This window comes from Dasypus novemcinctus, chromosome 14, assembly GCF_030445035.2.
Source record: "Dasypus novemcinctus isolate mDasNov1 chromosome 14, mDasNov1.1.hap2, whole genome shotgun sequence".
NCBI classification, from domain to species: domain Eukaryota; kingdom Metazoa; phylum Chordata; class Mammalia; order Cingulata; family Dasypodidae; genus Dasypus; species Dasypus novemcinctus.
In genome coordinates, this window is record NC_080686.1 from 80,911,075 (window position 1) to 80,935,020 (window position 23,946).

The 23,946-nt window shown below is 39.2% G+C and overlaps 1 long non-coding RNA gene across 1 annotated transcript in view; it reads left to right on the forward strand.

Annotated features, from left to right (window-relative positions):
* Nucleotides 1-233: 233 nt before the first annotated feature.
* LOC131273360 (uncharacterized) overlaps nt 234-23,946 on the forward strand; it is a 124,870-nt gene continuing 101,157 nt past the window's right edge. The window contains exons 1-2 of the long non-coding RNA XR_009180572.2: nt 234-350; nt 6,431-6,521. This is a non-coding gene — a long non-coding RNA (uncharacterized lncRNA). The remainder of the gene's footprint in view (nt 351-6,430; nt 6,522-23,946) is intronic.

Genomic DNA, 23,946 nt, shown 5'->3' on the forward strand with positions numbered 1-23,946 from the left:
CACCTCGAAGTTGACACTTTAGAAGTGTTGTGACTTGTAATTATCTGAGTGCTGATAGTACCCGAAGTTATGAGTGCAGCACCTGACCTCTGTGTGGTACATTCTATGATAAGCAGTTCTGCCTACTGCTGAATGTCACCTGCCACTTTTTTCTGCCACCTTTGCCCCAGTGGCTGTCAAAATACTTTCTGCTGGTCTCGTCTTACCTCATACTCCATCATGTCTTCCTGCTGCAGTAGTGCCTAAGCTGTATTGTGCTGCTGCAGTGGGATATAAGTTCTCTTGTGCTGGAGTTTGGCCTGCCCTGCCTACTCTTGGTGGCCTTTGAGCAGTGGCTTAAGCGTCTGGAGGTAAATCCCCCAATAATCTTGATCCAGTGATTTCATTGTAATGCCTGCGCATTGTACAAGGTACCCTGATTTTAGATTCTCCAGAAACAACATAGAGAAGTAAAGAGCATGATTTTTGAAGTTATATGGAGATAGGTTCAACCCTGTACCTGCCATATATTAGCTGTGTGGTTTTAATAAATCTGAGCCAATTTCTTCAGTTTTAAAAAGAGCTGTCTTATAGGGTTGTTCAAAGAATTTAGTGAGACAATATGTGTAAAGTGATCAGCCATGGTGGCTTGTATTATGATTATTGTTGCTGCTACTAGTATTGCTGTTGTTTTTATTATTTTTTTTTTAATTTTTTTATTTTTTATTGACTTTGTAATAATATTACATTAAAAATATATATGTGAGGTCCCATTCAACCCCTCCCCCCCCCCCCAACAACACTCGTTCCCATCATCATGACACATCCATTGGATTTGGTAAGTACATCTTTGGGCACCTCTGCACCTCATATACATTGGTTCACATCATGGCCCATACTCTCCTCTATTCCATCATGTAGGCCCTGTGAGGATTTACAATGTCCGGTGATTACCTCTGAAGCACCATCCAGGGCAGCTCCATGTCCCGAAGACGCCTCCACCTCTCATCTCTTCCTGCCTTTCCCCATACCCTTTGTCCATTATGTCCACTTTTCCCAATCCAATGCCACCTCTTCTATGTGGACACTGGATTGGTTGTGTCCATTGCACCTTTATGTCAAGAGGAGGCTCAGATTCCACCTGGATGCTGGATGCAATCCTCCCATTTTCAGTTGTAATCACTCTAGGCTCCATGGTGTGGTGGTTGTCCTTCACCTCCATCTTAGCTGAGTGTGGTAAGTCCAATAAATCAGATTGTAGGTGCTGGAGTCTGTTGAGGCTCAGGATCTGGCTATCACATTGTCAGTCCAGAGATTCAAATCCCCTAAATATATCTTAAACCCCAACATTAACTGCACCTCCAGCACATTAGCATGAAAGTCTTATGAAGGGAGATCCCATCTGAGTCCAGATTCATCACACATAAACACCATTTCCAAAGAGGGGCCATCTGCCCTGGTAGTTAACCCCATCGGCCATGACCATAACTCCCATGGGTCTCTTTAGCCCTCAAAGGAACCAATATCTGGGGGTTGTATCTGCTTTATCTGTCTCTCTGACTCTGCTCAGTTGTGCATGAGGGCAAACCTTCTGCCAGCCTCCAGACTCTTTTTTAGAAACTCGTAGCCATATAAACTCATTTCTCCTTTCCATTTCCCCCTTACTTTAGGTCAAACAGCATTTTAAAGTCATGGTATTTTATGTAGACATGGATATTCTGCTGATCCACATTGAACCTTCCGTATAAGGTCATTTTCCAGTTGCATCATCAGTTGGTAGTTGATAGTGGTCCCTCGTTGCCAGGGAGGCTCATCCCCGGGTGTCATGTCCCACGCTGGGGGGAAGGCATTGCATTTACATGCTGAGTTTGGCTTCGAGACTGGCCACATTTGAGTAACATGAAGGCTGACAGAAGGAAATTCCCAGGCACAAAGTTGCTCTAGGCCTTGTTATTATTTTGGGTTTATCAGCTCACAAGCATAGTCATTAGTATCAGGGGCTCACTGTTGAACCCTCACTCCCTCCCGGTCCCCACCACTGTACCTGGGAGACTGTCGCTGCTCCCCTAGGGACCACGACAGAGCACCACTGGCCGGGAACCCAGTACCCCCCCTACTGTGGTTTTTAATTGTTGCCACTATGAGTATATCCAAACATTACCATGCACCCTGGACATATGTTCTGTACAGCTCCCTGTCAGTCATATATCATCTGTCATTGGTATCCCATACCAGTATCCCTCCATTGCCATTGTTGAAACACTCTGTGATCCAGAACTCCCCGAAATTTGAAGCCCAATATAATGTCATGGTCCCTTACTAGGGAATGGCATATAGCGATGAGTTTAAAGGATAGATAAAGAACTTGGATAAAGTTAGATAAAGAACTTAGATAAAGAATGTTGACTTGAAAAAATTCCACATCCTATTTTTCCCCCCCCCCCCCCCTAATTATTCAGCTTTTCTTCACAGGAGTCCTAGACCACAGCAATGTATATATATAATATACAGCACTCCCACACATCCACCAGAAAACCTTTTCCCTTCCACAGTGATACTCTTACGCCCTATTCATATCATATTTACTTAAAGTGATGTACAGAGTCTGAGACATTAGCTTTCTAACAAGGTGACATCTGTATTTACATTATGGTGCATACTTTAGGATACACAGTTCTTTACATTTTTAGTTATCCTATGTTTTACATTATGGTTTACATTATCAGTCTGTCATCTCCTATATGTTATGGTGTAATATTACATGTTTTATATCCATCCTTGTGTACTCTCAAGAAACTCCTCTCTTACCCCCCATTTACTTTGGTTCCACACATTTAACGTCCATTTTCCCTTCCACCTTAGTGCCCTCAGTGATAGCCAACCTCCGTTTCCTGAGGAGCCACTTCCAGAGATAGATGGAATAGTGTTCAGGGCCTAACTTGCTCAACTGCCCCAATGCCCTGGGAGCCACCCTTTCTCTCGAGGGATACAGTTCCCTCTATTGGATGGCATTAGTCCTCCCCAGGATGTGGGTCCACCCCCACTCTCACTACTTGGGTTTCTACCCCATGGTGTCACCCACTCTGGCAGAATGAGCATTTAGACATTCCCCAGGAGCCCGTCCTGCATCAGACCCTCCCCTCCGAGCATTCTAAACAGGTAACCCTCTTTATTATATTTTGATATGATTTTCTCGGCATTTTACTCTCCACCAACACCTGACCCTCTCCTGGTTCGTATGCTACCCCTCCCTCCCCCCACTTTTGGGCAACGTTACCCACCCGTCCCTCCCCAGCCACCCTCAAACCCGCAAAGCCCCAAGCAAAGGCAACCCCTTGCCCCCCTTTTATCTCTTCTTTGTGTTCATACTTACCACCATCTCGTCTTAAATTCCACCCCTGCAGACATCGGCTCATATCCTTCCTCCACCCTCCGATTTCCTGCAAGCCTATCGTTCAGTCTCTTGCTATCTAGGGCAGCTTGTTTATTTCATATCATTGAGGTCATGTAGTATTTGTCCTTCAATGTCTGGGTTGCTTATTATTATTTCAGGTTAATTCTGAGCTGATTGAATTTCACTATCCATATGACCAATGGCAGGTGTCCAGAGAACATTATCTTGCAATTAAAAGTACCTTAGGACTACCCAGCTAGATGGTTCTATCTGTTTTGTGAGGTCTCTGGCAATTCTTCATAATGTTCATGCTGATAAATTGCTGTGGTTCAAATGATGTTGAAGGGAAGAAGGGCAGAAGGAAAGTGAGGATAAACGAAAACGTGTAAATTGAAATCTATACTTGAGAATCACATGGAAGCCCTTGCTATCTATTTTGCAAATTAGTTTGCTTTTTAGATTTCCAAAAAGCTCAGTTTCTCTAACTAGAAAATCAGCAGGAAGCAAGATTTTGGTGAGTTTCTTTTACATACTGCATTTTCATAATAATTCACTTCATAAAGCAAATAAATATATGTATCCTTAGGAACAAATATATAGGCTCCTGTTTGGGGGTTGATTTTCTAAATCAGTTTGCTAGCACTAGACAACTTTACCCCAGGGCTAATGGGGACAGTGGAGAACAGAGGCAGAGGCTTGGTGGGATTCTTTACAGGTGGTCATTATCCCTGCCCTAATCCCTCCACCACCACCACCACCATCACCACCACCACCACCTTTTGCAGTAACAAATGAAGAAGCTTCTTCCTGGTGACATGATAGGTTCCTGCAGCATTTTGGCTTCATAGACAAATGGGCTGATAATAGGAGTGTCTCCTGAGGAATTTCAAGGGAGTGGAGGTCATGCATGACCTTCATCTTAGGTGTCTTGTTTGAAATTTTAATACACTCAATTGGGAATGGATATGATGCAAAACTAATTGTCCCAGATGTTAGACTCAAGGTAGCATCATTTTTGCTGTATCTACATGTGGGACTTCCCTACCTACCTTCTTTGGACTTGGGGCCCAATGCCATAGCTAATTTCATCTTAATCTTACAGATAACTTTTATCTCAGCAGCATTTCAGTCTGAAACTTACATTCAAAAGTATCTGCCACCATTTTAAGTAATTCAAATAAGATGAATTTATGATTCATATAAATACAAAGCATATACATGCACACGCATAATATGTATACAAGCATAAATGTATACATATGTAAGTAGGTTATCTAATATAAATACATTTATGTAGTTTTTATAAATCTGCTTTATAAATTTTATAATTTGCAAACAATATTTTTATTGCTCTCCTCATTCAGAAGGTAAGTGGGAGTGTTCTACAAATGACCCCTTTTTAATCAATTTATACACACACACATATATCCATATATCCATCTAAGACTAAGAGAGAAGATCAAGAACACAGAAAGGACCATGCCAGGTTGTCATGTTTCTTTAAAGCATTATATGCACCCTTGCAGTAGGAGATGAAGTCTAGAGGCTGTTAGATTGGTTCTTGAGGTCTTGGAAGTCTGGTCCATGTTTAACATGAATCCTGTTTAACACTATCAGGTGGCCCTACCCTGGGATCTAACAAACTGTGAACCCTGGGGTTTTGCAAGTCCCATTCTTTGAAAGTCACCCTGAAAGACAAAATGAACTAAAAGATGAGTAATGAAAAGTGTTTTCAACTCATAAATGAAAGACAATTCTAAAGGATTCCAGTACAAAAAAGAATAATATTATCAATTGTAGCACATATCAATGGTTTATGGTAACCATAGCCTTTTCAGTGTGTCTATTTAGCATCTCCTATGAAGAATTGGAGTCTTTGTCTCCAACATTGGAATTTGGGCTGACTTTGTTACTTCCTTTGGTCAAGAGACTACAGAAGTGCTTGTATGTTAGCTCCAAGTTGAGGCCTTAAGAGGTCTTGTGGACTTTTGCTCTCTTTCTTTCTCCTTTGCCTTTGCATGGGATCATGTTCAACCTTTCAGAGGATGAGATACACACAGCAGAACAAAATCAAGCCAGGAATCCCAGATGAAGCACTAGACATATAAGAGAGATCATTCCGGACCAGCAGTCCCAACCAACCCACCATCTAACTGCAGACTCAAGGTCAATAACTCATATCAACCAAGTCAAGTCTAGAGAGGAGAACTTCCAGATGACCCATTAACTTATGAGAAGTAGCAGTACTTGTTGCTTTAAGATGCTAAGTATGGGGATGGTTTTTACATAGTCTTATTATGGAAATAGATTCTTTTTAGAGCCATGTGTATAGAAATTTGGCAAAAGAGCCACAGACAAGATAGAGGTAGAATAACTGTTGGGGGAGTCACTGATCACTAAAACCCTCCAATTTTCTGCTGTGTTGAATGTAAGACAAGAGGAGTGTGTGCTTACAGGTAGATAAAATTACCTTTCCATCCTATGATGTTTAAAAATGGGCTACTTAGAAAAGTAGTCCCTGTGTCCTACATCCCATGCTTCTGAGATTGGTCCATTATTTGATGTACATTTCTGCCCACAGAACAAAACTCAGACACTCTCAAGAATACTAAAACTATTAGAATGTCATGGGAAAATTAATTAATATTTGGGGAAATTAATTCATATTTGAGGTATTTAGCCAACAGCTAAGTGATACATGACTGATGACTCAGAAGTTAAGTTCCTGGAAGTCAGAGAGTTCTTATGCTGTGGCTCACTCTGTACTTAAAATAAACACGACGGGTAATTTATTTATTAAAATTTAAGAAAAATGTTTAAAACCCACTTCAACAACCCAGAATGGGGAAGCAGAGGCTGCTGCGACCTTGACTGATACCGCTGGGGCCTGGAGTTGTAGCAGCCTGAAGATAATCCCCATGCGAGTCCAGAGTCTTCCCTTGACTGCAGAGGTTCACAATTCCACTTAAGCCCGTGTCTCAGGAGACCCATTTGGGCGCCAACTGTGCCACGGGGCAGAGGAGATAAGCAGCTTCCTTTTACTTCTCTCACCTCTAGGAAAGTGATGTCTCCTGAGATTGCAAACTCTGTCCCCGATCCGCTTCTTCCTTCCTTTTTTCTTGGCCAATTCTGGAGTGCTAAACCAATTGTGAGTACTGAAGTTTTGCTTTCTCAACCTCAGCAACCTTTGTGGATTGATACTTGGAAGTTTCCAGCATACTAAATGTGACTTCTGCTGTCCTTGCTCTTTTGACATTAGGCAGAAGACAACATGTTTCAGTCCAGATGGTATCAGTTTAATCACTGGCACCTAATGTAGCATGATACACTAGTGTTGACCCAGTGTCTATTAGGAGCAATTTTCTGAGATTTTGCTTTGGAGAAGAGTTTGGAGAAAAAAAAAATACTTGCAGGAGTATGAAAATCTGATCTAAGATTTTATTTTATATAAAAATATACGCATAGTATTACTCATTTATTAAAAATCTAACGTGTATAACTGAATGTCCTTAGGTTGTCTTATGCATGCTTGTTATTCTTACATTCCAGATGCTTTATCACATTGTATAAGGCCCTGCATGGTCTGACTTCTATTGATCTCTACAACTATATAAATTAAGAATTGTGGTTATGTGGTAAGTAAAAGAAAACAGCAACCATGGGTCAGAAAAGGAAGGGATTACTTTTTCTCATTAATAATTTCCCAAATCTAAGAAGTCCAGGCTGCTGATCCAGACAGTCATCCAAGAGCCCAGGCTCCTTCTATCTTGCTCCTATGCTATCTTTCCCATGTGACTTTTGTCCTTGTGGCCACAAGATAGCTGCTGCATATCCAAGCACATCAGTGTCCCAGGAAGGAAGAAGATAAAATCATGAAGGACACAGGCAAGAATCTTATCCTTTGAGTCTTTGATATTGTTTTTAGTTGGGAAAGGATGGCTCTCCATGGGGAATTATGCTTCATCTCATTGGCCAGAGCTGTGTCACATGGCCACCCTTATCCCAGGTAATTTGCTACTGCTCCAAACAAAATCAGGATATTGTCAGGAGGGAAGAAAGGTAGAATTGGCAGCAATCAGTGTCTGCCTCAATAACCTCATCTTATGCCATGCTTTGCCTTGCTTCCCATGTTCCATCCACACTGACTTTCTTTTGGTTCCTTCAGTATTACAGACTCTTCCTTCTTCAGGAGATCTTTTTGCTGGCTGTTCCTTACTTAGAATATTCTTCCCCTTATCCCATGCCATGACTGGCTTCTTCATGGCAAAATTTACCCTGTCACTGCCTCAAAGGAACCTTTCTTTACCTTCCTATGTAAAGTGGTGCCTCGTCACAGTCTTAGCCAATTGTTCTAGAGCACATTCTCCTAGTCTGTATCTCAAGGCTCTGGCCACGTCTGTGGTTATATTACCTATATGCTTACTTATGTGATATATGACTGAAATTAAGTTCTGTAAGGGTCTTTTCTAATTTTCTGTTGTCCACTTCTGTGTCCCCAGCACAAAACACACTCGGGTGCATCACTTTATTTCATTTAATATTCCCAGCAACCGCCTGGGGTAGCTAGTCACTTGCCGTAGTCACAGAACTTTTGAATGTGTCAGAGCCAGGCTGCCTGGCTTGAACACCGTTTCTCTTCCCAGAAACGCTGCTCCTCACAGAAGGAGGCTCATTGACAGTCCTCAGAAGTCTCTCTCCCTCCCAGGGCACAGAGGTCACACTTTGCACCAAGCTAATTGACTTGCTTGCCACTCTCGCAGCAGTCTGGGTTACTGACATTAGCACTCCCCTTTAAAAGTCAGCTTTTAAATTTGATTCTCCCAGGAAGGCCAGAAGCCAGAGTGTTTGTGGTTCCCCCGGGTGACTTCCTCCTCAATGATGGGAAATTAACTTCGTTCGCTAACCAGGGAACAGGCCAGGCCAGACCCTGATATATTCATTAACAAAGCTTTTCAGCTTCATCGAGGGGGGCAATTTATCCTCCTCAGAGAGAGGACCAAACTGCCTCCCACCCCCCGCCGCCCCAATCCAGGTTAATTATTTCCCAAACTTATTTCTAAGTTGCAGTCAAAACCTGTTTTGTATATAAATCTTTCCTAACAAGACTGTTCTCTGATACAACTTTTATCAAAAAAACTATTGATCTGGAGCACTGGTGCTTAAAAATGACTCAGACTTTAGAAGTGGATCAGGTATCTTTAGTTTCCTAATTCATCCCGTCAGCAATGAAAAGTTTCTCCCTCTTGCGCACTGTGCTGTTTGCTCCAATCTCATTTTTTTTAATAATGATTTTTTTTTTATTTTTAAAGAAGCTTTAGATTATATAAATGTTATATAAAAAAGATATGAGATTCCCATATTCCCCACTCCCTTTCCCTCCCACACTTTCCCACATTAGCAACATCCTTCACTGGTGTGGTACATTTTTACAATGATGAACCATATTCAACATTGCTACTAACCATGGACTACAGTTCACATTATAGTTTACACTTTTTCATGCACAATTTTGTAAGTTATGACAAAATATACAATGACCTATATCTGTCACTGCACTGTCATGCAAGACAACTCCAATATCCCAAAATTGGCCCCATATTACACCTATTCTTCCCTCTCCCATTCCTCAGAACTTCTGATGACCTGCCTTTACATCAGTGGTAAGAGTTCTTCCACTGCTAGAAGAATAATAAGTCTATAGTAGAATAATAATAAATCTACTTTACTCCATTGTTCATTCCCCAACCCTGAGGATTTGGGGATGGTGATGCCCCTCTGCTTCTAACTGAGAGGGGCTTAGATTCCATAGGGCTGATGGATGGAGCTGCCTTTTTTGCAGTTGCAGACACTCTGTTTCTTGGGATGGGTATTGTCCATTATGATTTTCTTGTTAGTTGTCCTGGGTGAGTCCAGTGAACTGGAGAGTATGTGTTGCAACTCTGCTGAGGTTCAGGGCTCAACTTGCACCTGGACAGACCAAAGATTTAAGTCTCTAGGACAGCCTCCCTGGCACCAAGTGATTATTACCAAGCACCAACTAGCAATGCATCTGAAAAAAGACCTTGACCAATCTTATTTTGAGAACTCTGAATGGACTTCCATTCCAGCTCTGGAAACTACACTGCACATTTGCAAGGTTCTTATTGTTGTTTCTGATTTGTTTTCTGTCAGCACTACTTCTCTTTCTGCTTCTACCTGTTTTACCAACCAGAAACTTCCTCCTTTTGCTCTTGTTCTGTGTTAAATTGTTGGGGTTGAGGTTGGTGTATCTCCGTGGTATAAACTGTTGGTTTTTCCATCAATATTTATATAAGGATACTCATAGAGGATTGTGGACTTGTAGTACTAAACAAGAAATGGTAGGTTTTAGGTCTTCTTTCCCATGCCCTCTTAGTCTGAGTCAGGTGCTGCACATTTGATTCCAATGCACTCTTCCCTTATCTCTACTCTAGTCTTCATCAGACTGAATAACTTTCCCATCAAACCTGATCCATATTAGTCACTGCTCTTTCTCTTGTGCCCTATCTTGAAATATTAGTTCAAAGAATAAATAAATGGATTTGTGCCCCACAGAAGACTAGAAATAGAGTCTTTGATATAAAAAAGTGCTCAATAAACATTTGACAAATAGGTAGTCAAAGAATTGTTTATTTGATCTCATCTCTTGGGAATGATTGCACTTTTGTGCTGTTTTGTTCTCACTTATTTTTATCTGTGGTCTTTATATATTTATAAGTCCCAAAATACCACTCAATGAGATCACCTAAAAACCAGGAGGTAAGTCAAAGTTATAAAACAATTTATTGAGCACCTCTTTTGTGAGGCATTGAAGAGAATACATATTTGAGAAAGACCATAGTCTTCTAATTAAAAATCCAAAAGATTAGGCCTACACAGGCATGTAGTAGTACAGAGGAAATATCATCAATGATAAAGGAAATAAAAATTAAATCATATGGTAGTCCAGTGAAGGAAGAGATAACTCTTGGTTCCTGGGTTTAGATCAGGAGAGATTTATTTGGATATAAAGACAGATAGAATATGATTTCCTTTTTCTGAAAAGTTAAAATCTAAAATGGTAGAATATAATGGGCTAGGCTCTCAGGTGAATGCTCTGTGGAAAATAACTTAAGGGTGATGAAAAGTGTTAACAGAATATATTCTTAAAATTACCAGAGTTTCTAAGAAATGATGGGCATGTCAGGCCAAAATTTAAGGGAAAGTGAGGACCCACACTGTTAAGCAGAACTTTGGTGCTGAAAGTGTTTGCCAATGCAGACAAACTTGAACTTTGTTGTGTAAGACCTTATGGGGTAAATGGTAAAGACTTCGAAGAACTTCAAGTGGAGTTCCTAATGGGAGACAATCCCTATATTAATCAGAGAACAAGGTGAATCAGAAGTAAACACTCTTCCCACTCCCAGACAACTGAAAAAAAAGTTACTTTGACACCAAACACAGCAGGTGAAGGGTAAGAGGAGAATAAATTTTTAAAATGTCATTGAGAAACTATAAAAAGGACCTAGATTTCCATCAGATTTATAAACTAAATTCATACCCTCTGATTTAAGCACCACAAACTTAAAATAAGCCTAAAGTGGACACCAATGGTAGTGCCTCTGAGAGCCTGTGAGAGGCAAGCAAAATCCTTTGCAGGAAGGCACCTTCATTCTAGGCCTCAAAGAATCCCCATAAATTTTTTCAAGTACATTCTGTGCTACATGGTAAAAAAATAACCAAGCACATGAAGAAACAAGACAAGCATAAGGGGAAAAAAATCTGGCAGTAAACAGGAGAAAAGACAAGCCTGATTAGACACAGATTTTTAAATAATTATGTTTACTATATTTAGATGTACAAAAAAAAACAAGTTTAAAAATATCTGCAGACAATAGAAACTATAAGAAATGACCTAACAAATTTGAAAAAGAACCAAGTAGGTTGGAAATTAAAGAACATGAAATAACCAGAATTTTAAAACTCAAAGGACACGTTTTTACAGCAGATTAGAAACAGCTGAAGAGAAAACAAATGAACTGGAGTACAGTTTGAAAGAAATTATCTAGGCTATAATGCAGAGGGACAAAAAAATAGAAAATCTGGAAAAGAGATTAAGAGACATGAAGGACAGAATGAGAAGTGTAACATATATTTTATTGGAGTTGCAGAATGAAAGAATAGAGGAAGAATTAGACACAGATAATATTGGAAGAGGTAATGACTAAGAATTTTCCAGAACTGATAAAAGACTCAAATTATCAGATATAATAAATGTGGATCCCATGAAAGAGAAACAAAAGAAATCTACTCTGTGTAATGAATCACTAAAGACAAAGATCAGACACTCAGAAAGAGAAAAGGAAAAAGATGACTTTCATAGCATTTAGTGTAAGACTAAGAGTTTGTTTCTTTATAGCAGCAATGAAAACAGAATTAGTTTGAAGAATAGTATCAATATAATGAATGCACACAGCTGCTATCCTAGAATTCTAATCTGGAAAAAAAAAATCTGATGAAGGCAAAATAAAGATATATTCAGATAAGCAACTTTCTATTGAAAGACCACACTAGTGGAAATTCAAAATTATATTTTTCAGGCAGTAGGGAAGTCAACCCAGTTGGAAGGTCTGAGATTCATGAATAAATGAAGAGCAAAGAAAGTGGTGAACATGTATATAAATTTAAATAAACATTAGCTGCATAAAATGATAATGATTTGTGAGGTTTAAAAAATAGCCTTAAATGAATGGCAACAATAACACATAGAATAATGATTTTTGATTTATATTTATTTAGCTATTATTGAGGCTGAAAATATTACTTTTTAAATTGAGTTGTGATGTTTTTCTCATTGATTTTTCTAAGCTTTTAATGTATTAAGTAAAGTATCCCTTTCCCTGACATGTGGTGCAAAAATGTATATCTTTATATTTTATTTATGATATTTTTTACTAGAAAACTATTTTACAATTTCAGGTCAAATTTAGTTGTCTTTTATTTTATTTCTTCTGGGTATTTGACTTTTACACATATATATAAAAGTCATAAAAGTTTTGTTTGAGAATTTTCAGAATTCTGTATTTAAATTATCTTAGAATAAGAAGTAAAGATCCTGTCTTATCTTTCCAATTTGTTCCTACACAATTTAATAAGTATTTGCTGAGAATTTCACCATGGGCTACACACCATTCTAGGCACAATGAGGCCAGTGGAACTAGAGTTAATAAAAAGGGGAAGTATAATGAGAGAGGAGTTTTAAGTGGAATAGTGGCCAGAATGTATACAGCACTAAAGACCCTTAGTGATGTCAACTTTTATCCTGTGGGAAGTGGGTTTTGGTCAATAGGATGACCTCATCCAACTTAGTTTTTAAAAGGAATGGCCAGGCTTCTGTTTTAAGAGTAGACCAGGATGCAAGAGCAGGTGCTAGAGAACAATGGGGAGGCTATTGCTGTAATCCAGGTAGAAAGTTGATAACAGCTTGGACTAGAGTGACAGCAGTGAAGGTAATAAAAGGTGGTCAGAGTCTGGATATATTTTGAAGGTAAAATTGGAATTATTTCCTGACAATGTGAAGTATGAGAAAAAGTAAAGAGTTGTTAAAAAATGCTGAGATTTTTTTTGTTTAAACCTCTGGAAGTGTGGAGTTTCCATGGGCTGAGATGGGAAGACTGCAAGCAGACTGGCTTGGGGGAAATCAGGGTTCTATTTGGACATGTTATTCTGGGATGTCTTTGGTCATCTGAATGGCTAAATTAAGCAGAGAGTTGAATATATGCATCTGGAGTTTGGAGAGTTGTCTTGGCTGGATCTATAAATTTAGGAGACCTCCTCATATTGCTGGCATTTAAAACCATGAAACAGGCATTCATGGTTACTTGGTTGTATAAAACTTATAAATAAATTTTTCTTTCTTAGTGAGAATTCTTTTCTGAAATTTGATTAAATTAAAAAAATAATTTAGGGAGAACTGATGTCTTTGCAATACTGAGTCTTCCTACCCTAAAACAATGTGCATTTTTAATCTATACATTTATTTGTCTTTTTTTAAGCACGTCAATCTGATTTTATGTCTTCTTCAAAGAAAAGTCTTACACGTTTTTGTTAACTTTATTGCTGGATCATCTTTCTTTTTTTGTTGTTATTGTTACAAACTTATGAACATTATATTCTCTAAATCAGGGATTGACAAACTTTTTTTGTAAAAAGCCAGATAATAAATAAATATTTTAGGCTTTGCAGTATATATAAATAACTCTCATATTTTCTTTGTTTGGGTGTTTTTCCAGCCCGTTTTAAAATGCAAAAACCATTCTTAGCTTGCTGGATTTAGCTCTCAGACCATAGTCTGCCAATCCTTGCTCTAAGAAGTTGTTGCTTATATGTAAGAAATTTACTGGTTTACATACATTAATGTAATCAGTATCATTACTTAATTTTTAAAATTATTCTTAGCAAAGGAAGTTGATTCTCTTTGTGTTTCCTGACATACAATTAAAACATCTGAAAATAATGATAGCTTTGTCCCTTTATTTCCAATTTTAATGTATCATTAATTTTCTTGGCTAATGGCGAGGGCTGGCATCTTCAGAACTCTGTTGAATAATAATGGGGTCTTGTTCTGACTTAAATGAGATTGACTTCAGAGTTCCAACTTTAAGCATTAATGCTAGAATTTTCCTTGGAATATATATTTTAAATTCACTTTCAGAAAATATCTGTCCTTGTTCTATGAAGAATTTTCATTTCCAGGAATGAGTATTAAATTTTATAAACCACATTTTCAATATTTATGGTGATATATGCTTTTTTTCTATGACCTGTTAAAAAGTTATTTTAAGCAGACATTGAAATGATGACTAGAATGTAACAGGCAGCATGTGTGTCTGGGATGGGGTGGTGAGAGCAGGACCACTGTATCACTGTGTCAAGGGCACCTGACTGTAGGGGGCTGGTGGGAGCTGAAATCGCACCTCCCTCCCTGGCCCAGGGCTGCATTCCTCTAAGCAGTGGCTCTTCCTCCTTAGCAGGCATCAGAATCACCTGGAGGGCTGATTAAACCACAGAATACTGGTGGGCACCCTTGGAGTTTCTGATTCAGTAGGTCAGAAGTCAGGCTGAGAATTTGCATTTCTAATAAGATCCCAAGTGATGTTGATATGGCTGGTGCTGGGACCACACTTTGAGGACCACTGACCTCAAGGAAGAGAAGTCTTTTTTTAATTTGCACAAAGGTGGCCTAGTGGCTAATGTCACCACTGGATGTTGCACAAAAGTGGCCTAGTGGCTAATGTCACCACTGGATGTGGATGAGTGGGAATGTGAACATCCAGGCAGTAGGTACACTATAGAAAAAATTATGTGTTTAAGAAATCGTGCAAAAGGAATGGTTGATGATAAAGTTTTGGTAGACTTTAGGTTATATATAGGAATTTATTGAACTGATGGCCTTGGAGAGATCAATTTCAATAGAATGATCAAATCAGAAGCCAAATTTCAAGAGATTAAATGTAGGTGAGAGGGAAGCGGACTTGGCCCAGTGGTTAGGGCGTCTGTCTACCACATGGGAGGTCCGTGGTTCAAACCCCGGGCCTCCTTTACCCGTGTGGAGCTGGCCCATGCACAGTGCTGATGCACGCAAGGAGTGTCGTGCCACACAGTGGTGTCCCCCACCTAGGGGAGCCCCACGCGCAAGGAGTGCACCCCATAAGGAGAGCCACCCAGTGCAAAAGAAAGTGCAGCCTGTCTAAGAATGCACCACCCACACGGAGAGCTGACACAACAAGATGACGCAACAAAAAGAAACACAGATTCTCATGCCACTGACAACAACAGAAGCCGATAAAGAAGACGATGCAGAGAATAGACACAGAGAACAGACAACCGGGGTAGGGGGGAAGGGGAGAGAAATAAATAAATAAATCTTAAGAAAAAAATGTAGGTGAGAGATGGTCTAGGAATTAGAGAAAAGGAAAAAGTTTGTGATGACAACTATGACAAAGTGTTTTGGGCATGGGTTTTCTGGTGATTTGTTTCTTGACATAACAAAACATAGAAACAAAATTCATGGGGAGTGGGAAGCAGATTTGGCCCAACAGATAGTGTGTCCGCATACCATGTGGGAGGTCCACGGTTCAAACCCAGGGCCTCCTGACCCATGTGATGAGCTGACCCACGCACAGTGCTGATGCGCACAAGGAGTGCCATGCCACGCAGGGGTGTCCCCTGCATAGGGGATCCCCATGCTCAAGGAGTGCAACCCATAAGGAGAGGTGCCCAGAGTAAAAAAAGTGCAGCCTGCCCAGGAATGACTCCGCACACACGGAGAGCTGACGCGGCAAGGTGATGCAACAACAACAAAAAGAGACATGGATTCCAGGTGATGCTGACAAGAATACAGGCAGACATAGAAGAACACACAGCATGTGGACACAGAAAGCAGACAACTGGGGTGCAGGGGCAGGGAAGTGGAGAGAAATAAATAAAAAATAAATCTTAAAAAAAAAAATTCATGGGGAGTGTTGCCAGAGTGACTGCAGTTGTCAGTAGGTACCTGATTGACCCTGTGTCTTTGCCTATTACAAATGCAAACATGCCCTAGAGATGTATTACCAGAGACATTGCTGTTTTAACAGAAATTTAGCAAAAATATACTTGCTCACGACATTTTTAGGCTGCTGAATGGAGCCTCCAATGCCTCTGCCAGCAATAGGTGTTATTAGGGAGTTCTCCTATTCTACTTTACATTAAATGGCCTCCTTTATATTACTGCAGTCTTAGCACAGAAGGATTGTTGGAAACAACTGGCCCAGGGCCAATACTTTGCAACCATCCTTGGTTGAACTCCTGTCATGATAAAAGGCATATGGGTGGACAGAGTGCTTGGTGCAGGAAGGCCTCCTGGGTAGTGGTGATAGGAATGGTGAAACTGAAAAAGTTATCAAGAGATTTTGGTTTTCACAAACTCAAAATCCTAGTAAAGGATAAACTGGAAACCATTTCAATTATAATCAGAAGTAGCAGCACTCAATCCAGAGCCCAGAGGTATGCCTACTTCATGAACTAGACAATTATCTTGGTGGCAGGTGTGTGCACATATATGTAATCCGGATTTAGGGTTGCCTTGGGCAAGTGCAATATGGAATCCTGTTTGAATGCTGCAAATAATGAAACATTTTGAATATAGTTATGATAATTCATTTTACAAAAAAAGAATGAAACATTTTAATTATTCCACACCAGAGTCTGATCTGATTCCAAGATTACACATGAAGTTTTCATAATGACCAAATCATTTTCATATATACAGGTTCATTTGTACCCCTCCAACAAACTATGGATGTGATAGCCTTATTACTATGGAAAAGCACACTGACAATTATCTGAGTTCAAGTATATTTAATACTAGTTCATTTTTATTGAGGGCCTACTGTGTACCTGGCACCTTACATGCATTGTCTCTAATGCCTGCAAATATACTGTAAGGTAGACTCAGGGATTCTCAACCAGGTGACATTTGACAATGTCTGGAGACATTTTTGGTTGTCATAACTTGAACAAGAGAGCAAGAGTGTATGTATGTGTGTGTGCGTGTGCTACTAGCATCTAGTGGGCAGAGGCCAGGGATGCTGCAAAACATCCAACAATGTGCAAGGCAGCTCCACCACGACAAAGGATTATCCAGCCCCAAATGGCAATAGTACCAAGATTATGAAACCCTGTTCTAATCTCCATTATACAGATAATAAAATTAAGGCTCAGAGAGTTAAAATGATTGCATAATGTGCCACCAGAAATGGCAGAGTTATCTGGTTGAATAACTTCTCCTGGTTCCACTATAGCACTCTGACCTCTGATTTGCACTAGGACCTTAAATAAAATATTCAACTTTTTGATATCTGGGTGTTCTGATCTCTAAAATAAAGATATTACTGTCTACCATACCCCCTTGGATATAGTTTTGTGACAATCAAATAAGGTGTCAATTATAAAAATGGTTCACAAAGTAAGATTCTATTTTTAGAAGTATTGTATCATGATTATTAAAAGCATAGACTTTGGAGCAAGGAGTTCCTGAATTCAAAACCTTGCGCTGTGCTTTGCTGTCCCTAAGACCTTGGTCAACTTTCTTAAGCTCTTTGTGGCTCAATGTTATCATATATAAAATGGGAGATGTCAAAAGTATATGTCAGTAAGAGGATTAATTAGTACGTGAAATGGGATTAGAAGAATGCCTGGTGCATGCTAAATAAATGTTAGCTATAATTTTCATTATCACTATCATTATTATTATACCCATCTAATTATAAAGAAACTATATTTCAGTTTTACCAGAGTACTTCAGATTGAGGAAGGCCAAAATCCAACCAAATTCTCAAATCTACCTTCTAACAACCACTAACATCCTCTAAAATGTTAGTGGGAGCAAACCTGTACCAACCCAAATCATCCTGAGCAATGCAGACAATAAAGAGTTACTCAGATCAAACTACTACATATGCTTTTCCTCCATCATAGCCACCAGAAGCCTAAAAATAAAATTGCGTGGGCAAAATCAGCATTGAATTACATGATCTGCGGTTGGAAAGACCGTCTTGTGCACAAGCTTCAGAGCGCACTCATTAAGACTGATAAAATATTATACCTTGAGGGGAAATCCCCGCAGTATTTGTTATTAAAAAAGAGTCTGACAAGATTAACTCCTAAATTTACATGTGTATCGACCTTCAGACAGTGTGAAGGTTAATGCCATATATCAATTTAGCTATTAAGGTATCCAGTTGTTTGGTCAAGCAAGCACTGGCCTGACTGTTATCCTAAGGATATTTCATAGAAAGATTTAAATCATTGTTCAGTTGATTGTATCTCTATCTGATTACATCTACAGTCACGAAAGAAGATTGCCTTCAGCAAAGAGGAGTTTACTTAACCAATCAGCTGGAAGCCTTTAAGGGAGAACTGAGGATTTCAGCTGTCAGAGATAGAGAAAGGAAAAAGAAAGGAAGAATTTCTATCTTTACTGTTGGGGATTTCATTATCAACTTCATTGGAGTTCCCAACTTGTAGAGTCTCTTGGAAAATTCATTGAGTTTCCAACTTATCCGCCCACCCTATGAAATTTGGACATTTCAATCCCACAGTCACATGAGCGACAAATCTCATAATATTTACATGTATTATAAATATCCTGTCCATTCTGCTTCTCTGGGGGACCCTGACTAATACGGGCAATCTCTGTGGATTTTCATTAGCAGAACCCTCCTCTTAAAAGTTGTATCAAAGAAGTTCTAAACTGACCCACTCTAAAGGTATAAGGCCAGTTTAATAGAGAAAGTTAATTTCAGGCCATCTCCAACCAGTGACAATATCTACACGGCTTTTAGGTCTTAGTTCCCAACAGAGTCCTGGCCTTTCCATAGACTAAATAGGAAGTCACTCCACTTTTGAAATGATTTTATTACATTGATTCTTATCTGCCACAGCTCCTGCTAGGAGCTGCCCTCACCTTTGTAAAGAATTCCTCTACTAGATATTCCTAATGACTCCATTTGAGTGTGCCATCCTGTTTACTACCTGGGCAAGGCTGGTGCAGGGACTTTCAATGTGCCAGGCACTGTGCATGGTATCTACTTTAATCCTCAAAACAGAATTGGGCAGTAGGCAGTACAATACCTGCTTTAGACAATGCAAAGCATTCATTTCTGAAATATTAATTAACTTACTTAGAAAGTGACAGGGAAGGCCAAGTAACCAGATGCTCCTTGCATTTTTTAAAAATCTTACCTCCATTTGCTCCTGACTAGAAAGAGCACTGTTTCAACATATTTTTCTTCTTTACATTTATTTCAGTGCACAAGTATCTATTCATTATTTTTTATTTCAGGTGTTTTTTTCTTTGTTATACACATTACATGTGTGTGTATTTGAATGACTCCCTATCAACTTTTTTATAGGTAGTCTGTGAAAATGAAAGCACAGAGAAGGCCATTTTTCACCCACCACAGGTAGATAAGAATGGTAAAGAAAATAAAGTTCAGTTCTTGCAAGTGACAACCACAGATAATAGATACTATCAAACCAAGAATTTGAGAGTGGGTTGTAAATCAAAGCAACACAATAAGCAATCAAACAGATAGGGAACAGGAATGATAAGGGCTCTTTCCACCTATGTATTTATTCACTCTCAGCAGAAGGTGCTGGCTCTGGAGAATTAAGCTCCTAGAAAGCTCAGTTCTCATTGCCAAGCAAGGTTAGAACAGATATGTCATTTCACATACCAGGCGTCAAGCTGCCAGTGTGGTCTCTGTGGCAGGATCTACCAAACACCTGAGAAGGCTGTGCTCAAAGGGGCCACATTATTAACAACAGGAAGAAAAACAATAAGGCTCAGCTAGCGAAGCATCTGCCAGAGCCCAGGCCAACAGGTGTCTGACAGTAAGAGGGTCGAGTGTTGCCTCCCTATAATATCAGTAGAAACTGCATGGCACTTTGATACCATGATAATAAAAACGCATTTAAAAATTATAAAGCCCTCTTATTGTGAAGGAGACAGAAGAGAGGAAAAACCACAGAAAGCATTGTGAGTCTTGCTCATTTGGTATAATGGCCCTGGCTACAAGACAGTTTATGGATCCTAGAGGATATAACAAGGTTGTGGAGGGTATGAGCTGCCTGCCTCTGAATTAGCTACTTTCCTGGCTCTAAAAAGATGGTATTTATCAGTCGTATGTGGCAGATAATGATGTAGGTCAGGGGTTAGTGAATTATGTCTTATGAGCCAGTTCCTACTTTATGTAAGTAAAATATATTGGAACACAATCATCCTGATTCATTTACCTTTTGTCTATGGCTACTTTCATGCCACATTGGCAGAAGTGAGTAGTTGTAACAGGGACCATATGGTCCTTGACACTAAAAAATTTACCATCTGGCCCTCTAAGAAAAGAGTTTGCTGACCCTTGGTATAGGTAGGTTAAAAAAACAAAACAAAACAGAAAAGATATAACATGAAGTATGACTGTGATGGAGTTGGACTCAGATGTGACCTTTCTACACATGCCTCTTCTGTCACTTTTATTGAACCTGTGGTTGGCAATGGGGTTGGTATATACTCAAGAGACTTGAATCGCTGGACTATTCATGTGCCAGCTGGGCCCTGAGCCTCAGCAGAGTTGCAACATCTACTCTCCAGTTCATTGGACTTACCCAGGTCAGCTAACAAGGAGGTGAGGATGGTCAACCACCACACCAGGGAACCGAGAGAGTCTACAACTGCAAGCAGGAGAATCATATCCACCAACCATGTGGGATCTAAGCCCCCTCTTGATATAGAGGTAGAGTGGACATCACCAGACCAGGATCCACAGGATGGAGGAATAAAATATGGATTAGGGAAACAGACTTGGCCCAGTGGTTAGGGTGTCCGTCTACCACATGGGAGGGCCACGGTTCAAACCCCGGGCCTCCTTGACCCGTGTGGAGCTGGCCCATGCGCAGTGCTGATGCGTGCAAGGAGTGCCCTGCCACACAGGGGTTTCCCCCGCATAGGGGAGCCCCACGCGCAAGGAGTACGCCCGTAAGGAGAGCTGCCCAGCGTGAAAGAAAGTGCAGCCTGCCCAGGAATGGCACCGCCCACACTTCCTGTGCCACTGAAGACAACAGAAGGGGACAAAGAAACAAGATGCAGCAAATAGACACAGAGAACAGACAACCGGGGTGGGGGGGGAAGGGGGATTAAATAAATAAATAAATCTTTAAAATAAAATAAAATATGGATTAGAGTGGATTTACTGGTATTCTACCATAGAACTATTGTGACTAGTAATGGAAGAAATTGTATCATTGATGTGGAGAAAGTAACCACTGTAGTTGCTGAGGTCAGGGAGAGGGAAGAAGAGATGTGATGCGGGGACATTTTCGGGACTTGGAGTTGTCCTAAATGATATTGCAGGGACAGATGCTGGACATTATATATCCTGCCACAACCCACTGAATGGACTGGGGAAGAGTGTAAACTACAATGTACACTATTATCCATGTGGTGCAGCAGTGCTCCAAATGTATTCACCAAATGCAATGAATGTGCCACATTGATGAAAAAGGTTGTTGATGTGGGAGGAGTGGGGTGGGGAGGGGGGTAAATGGGAACCTCTTATATTTTTTAAAGTAACATTTTTTTGTGATCTATGTATCTTCAAGAAATACAAGGTAAAGTAGATTTTAGAGTTAAAAATTATGAGGGGTAAAGAGGTACATTGCATAATGAAAAAAGGCTCAATTCACTAACAAGACTTAATAATTCTCAGAAATTATGCAGCTAGCAACAAACTTCAAAATACTGCAGCCAAAACTGTCAAAACTGAAAGGAGAAATAGGCAAATCCAAAAACACAGTTGGATATTTCAATACTCCTCTTTCAGTAACTGATAGAGCTAGTAGAAAGCAAAACATTTTCTTGAAATATGTGACTAATCACGCTGGAAATGATTGGTATATATAGATTTCTTTTTAGCCCATGTTTTCTATAAATGGAATATACCTATATAAAACATATGTTTCTCCCAGTCATATTTTTAAAGTTTCTTATTCCATTATAAGCAATCTCATTTTTGTATATTTTAATATACAATATTAAAATGAATTTTCTAATTATATAAATAAAGCATTTACATAGCAGTAGCTATATAAATTTTGCTAATTACCCAATGAGGAGAATTTCCCTTGTTTTATTTGTGTTTGTGTTTTCTTCTGTTTGAAGTGCATGTTATTATTTCCAGTAAGGTCTTATTTAAACTTCCATTTCTAGTGTTGTGGTGGGATACATAACTACCAAACTCTCCTGCAGCAAAACACTCAGAAATGCTGGGGAAGATAAAAATAATTTAAAATGCCTAGTTGAACTCACAAGAAAATAAAGGAAATCTCCAGGAACTCCCAAAAGGAAGATGTAAATTCCATACCTGCCTTTGGGGTAGGACTGGAGTTGGGAAAGCCCCATAGGTTTCAAGAGGACAAGATTAAAAAACCATGAAGGGATACGAGGTAAGGCCTTTAAGACTTCCCAGGACGAGATGGTACTGGGCCTCAAATACACCCAGAGTGAAATAGTAGGCTAGAAATTATTCACCCACCATCAAGAGAAGTTAACTTGAAATTTGAGATGGATTGTGAGGTATTCTGAATAAATTTGGTAACCATATATTCATTGGGAGTTTGACTTTACACTACCTACATTTTCAAGGAAACACCAAAGAAGAAATTAGAAAAGAGCAGTTCTAGGTTAGCACTTGGTGAAAGCAAATACCAATCTGTTTGTTGGGACACATCCTAAATCCAGACTTCCCAGGATTTCTACAGAAGAATCTCCTGAAGATGTACTCACAATCCAAAATTACAAGGCTCAAATGATAACAGTGGGCAAATAAAATAAGTAGCACATTACTCTCCCAGGAACCTCAGATAAAACTTGCATTGACTACTGCAACAGAGAAAATTTTATTCTTGCATTTAGTAATTGCTTTAAACAACATTGGTTATTTCTTAAACTGTTTCTGGTTCATAAAAGTCATTCTGTCTGTTTTAAAAATGTTTTTAATTCATAAAAAAATGTGTGAACCCCAGGATCATGTATTTCAAAGTTGGAATCTAACTCACTCAATAATTTTGCATGTGATGCTGTTTTAACAATATCGTTCTCAAAAATCTGTAATTCTTTTTCCCTTTTTCTTGTTCTTGAGGTGCAAATGGACAAAAACAATATCACATCTAACTATAAAATAAAATTTTATAAATTTAGAGGTCAGTATCAATTTATGCTAAAGCAAGAATTAAAATTTAATTTTTGTGATTTTTTCTTTGATATTAGGAATTAGTTATGTTAGCACACACATTGTATGTATGTGTCTGGGTGTGTGTGTGTTTAATGGTGCCTAATGAAAGAAAAGACTAGATATAATTTTTTAAAAAGCATCTGAGAACCAAATAAAACTTGGGAAAGAACTTTTTATCTTATTTTAATTTAGTTACTAATCAAAATCTGGACTTTGTAGCTTGTCAAATAGTCATTTTCTTTTGAAAGACCAGTTTGTAAAGTATTCTTTTGCTGAGCCTCTTATCTTCTGCATGAATCATGAGTTGATTACAGTAACTTGGTAATGACCTTGCTTATTTTATATTGAGCATTGAACATCACCTGCATGTTAAGTGGCCTTAGGATTGTTTAATAACTGATTTCTTTTTCTTTTTCTAGTGGTATTCTAATCGCGATTTTTTCTCAGTCTACTGCTCTGACAACTGTGAGTTCAGTAGTTTCAAGGACTTCATGCGCTATTTGGTGTGGACACAAAGGATCTTGGCTAAGAAGCAGAAAAACACAGTTAGGTGTTACCCAGGCCCATCTCTGGAAACTATGTAAATACCCAGAAAAAGGAATCTGACTAAATTCTACCATGATCCCTCTACTCCACCAAAAACTGTAATTTGTAATGATCCACTAGGTAAGAGAAGAAAAAACAAAAGAGAAAACACTCGAACCTTATTACAGATACAGATGTACCATGAAAGTCTCAGGAATG